The sequence below is a fragment of the Pteropus vampyrus genome, unplaced genomic scaffold (assembly GCF_000151845.1).
Source record: "Pteropus vampyrus isolate Shadow unplaced genomic scaffold, Pvam_2.0 Scaffold488, whole genome shotgun sequence".
Classification (NCBI taxonomy): domain Eukaryota; kingdom Metazoa; phylum Chordata; class Mammalia; order Chiroptera; family Pteropodidae; genus Pteropus; species Pteropus vampyrus.
Genome location: NW_011889269.1, coordinates 389,736 through 392,820, shown reverse-complemented (window position 1 = coordinate 392,820; position 3,085 = coordinate 389,736).

Here is a 3,085-nt window from a genome sequence, read left to right as displayed (position 1 = left end):
GCACAGATAGTGCTGGCCAAAATTTTGAAGTAGGCCATGTTTGTGTTTGGTAATCTTGCTCTTTCTTTTTTGAATCTGATTTTTGTTTATCTTTTAAACATTTCCTCCCACCCCTTTCAGGAAACCAGTTACCTCTTGTTTTTTCCTTTGACATCCTCATTACATCTTAGAGTGAATATAGACCATTTCACATTTTTTTCACTAGGCTTAATGCACTTTATAGGGAAACAAAATTTGCCACCCAAAAATATGTCTCCCTGGCATGAGGATTATTTTATTTTCAAGAAACAAAAGACTCAGGAAGAATCATTGTGCTTACCCCAAAAGTCCTAAAAGAATTTAAGATAAAAGGCCTGTCCCAGGAAGAACTACCATAATAAATAATAAATATGAACTAGGTATGGTAGACAGAGAGGAAGTTAGTAGGCCCCTTGTGATCAAAATCCCCTCAGTGACTCATTGTCTCAAGATGATCCAGGAAACAATCGTTTACTAAACATTAACTCTTTTCAACTCCTTGTGAATTGCTTATTTCCCTTTGAAGTCCTATACTGTTATCTCCTTCTCCTTAGTCTAGACTGACATGTAATGCCTCATTTTGCCTTAATGTTTGGAATTTTCATGCGTATGTGAATTCTCTGTGCATATGTATTAAAACTTGATTTTCTCCTGTTAATCTGCCTTTTGTCATTTTAATTATTCTACCAGCCATAAGAACCAAGATAAGAAGAGGGAGAATGTCCCCTTCCCCCACAACTTCTGAATGTGGAATGTAAGACTTTGTTCCATGTTAAAGGAATTTCAGTCATCAACAAGGAGTTGGAGATATAACGTTTTTCTGATTACAAAAGTAATACATGTTCATGGTAGACATTGTGGGGGTTCAGAACCAGCCACTTTAAGATGTGTCTCAGTGGTATGCAGAGTATTTTGAGCTAAAGGCAACTGCATTTGCAGGCTCTAAAGAAACTTCTGCCCCTCCCTTTACCTAAAAGAACTTGAAGAGGCTTTACTCACAATAAGCTATTATCAGAGATAACTTCTTTTAACTTATCTATAGAGCTGGGCAAACTTCTATTTACAAAACATGTATTCTTCTGTATCATCCTTGTAATGATCCTTTGAAGGTGCATTACCTCATCTCTAGCTCAGGAGGTCTTATGTTACTTAATCACTCTTTATATTTCTGAATCTTTCCTGCAAGTGGGGTCTCTGATTCAGTTATTTTCTCTTGCTAATCTGTCCCATGTCTATTTTATTATTAGCCCAGCCAGAAGAACCTTGAAGGTAGAGGAAAGTTTGTTCTTTTTTTCATTTATTAAAAATTTGTTTTAAATAGTGGTAAAATACCTATAACATAAACTTACTATCTTAACCATATTAAATGTACAGTTCTATAGTTTTAAGTATATTCATATTATTGTACGACCAATTTCCAGAACTTTTTCATCTTACAATACTGAACCTCTATACCCACTAAACAATTACTCCTCATCTCTCCCTCCCTCCCTCCAGCCCCTGACAACCACCATTTTATTTTTCATTTCTATGGCTTTAATCATTCTAGATCATAAATTTTTTTTAAGTCTTTATTTTTAACTGATACAGAAGAAAAAAATGAATATTTAAAAATATTAGGTGTGGCTCCATAGCGTAGTGGTTAGCATGTCCGCTTTACACCCAGAAGGTCCTGGGTTCGCTCCCCAGGTGGAGCCACGAACCACACCCCAGGTGTGCCAGGCCCCCCCCAAGTGCAATGGGGATGCCAGGCCCAGGGTGCAGGCCTCGAGCCTGTGGGAGGAGACTCCCTGCCTTCAGAGATCCAATTCTTAAGCGGAGACGGTAACATCTGTAGATCAGGGGTGGAAGTTGGAGGATGGTAATTAAAGAGGGGAAAAAAAATTAAATATTCTACCACGTAATTTCAAATGGCTGCTTAATGTTCTATTCTGTAAACATATCACAACTTATTTAATCAATGCCCTAGTGATAGGCATTGAGATTGTTTCAATTTTTTTGCCATTATAACTATATTGCTTTAAAAATACTCATAGTTGACCCTGGAATCAGTTCAATTTCTAAGTCAGACCCAGCCTGACTCCAGCAGTTTCTAGACCCTGTCTGGAAAAAGAAATGCTCAAATAAAGATTGGAAGTTCATAATGCAAAAGCTGCAGAGCTATAAGGGTCTTACCCACCCCCTCCTGTGGCAGCGAGAAAAGAAGGAGCTCAAGGGTTCAGAAGTCCTTGGTAGATACGTGACTTTTCAAAAGCTGTTTTAGTTCAGAGGTAAGATGGAGAGGCTGCACACCTGAAAAGATGATGACCCAGGTGCAAATGGAAGGTGGAGCTCCTTCGTATGAGAATAAGAAGATGGCAGAGCTCAAGGCCTCAGATACGGTTAGAGTTAGCCAAAAGAGGAATTTGTACAAGAATGGAAGATGGAAATATAGCAGAAGCCATTTTGCTCTCAGAATTTTGTGGCTTTCAGAAAAATATACATACCAGAAGGGAGTGGGGGAAGGGGAATGGAGAAAATAAAAAAATAAAATGTTAAAAAAAAAAGAAAAATATACAGATGCCTGGCATTCTCTAGCTTCCGGATCATCTTCCCCAGTACCAATCTAGTCAAACAACAGTGGCCTCAAGCACTAGAATACATTTTCTATAGGAGATGACAGATTTTAAAGTGGGTCCACTTTAGCAGCCAGAAAAATTACAGCTGCAGAAATTTTCCTGCAAGCTCTGAGTTGCCCAATCAAGTCAATGTGCTGACTGTGATGGAGAGTAACTTTCTACATTTCTCAAATTCCTATCTCCCAGACCTCAACTTCTCCAGCAATAATTTCCCTTCTCCATAATGGTTTTAACTCTCTCTTTTCCTGACTGAACATTGACTATATAATTAGTATTTTAATAATATATAATGATACTAGATTTATTATATATGTGGTTATGCTATGAAGTAATTTCTATATGAACCATCATCATCATGTGCATCAGTCGTGAAATGCAATGGATAATAAAGCTGTGCCCTAAAAGTGGTCACCAATCAAAAACACACTTGTTGGCAAGTAGAAAAATAT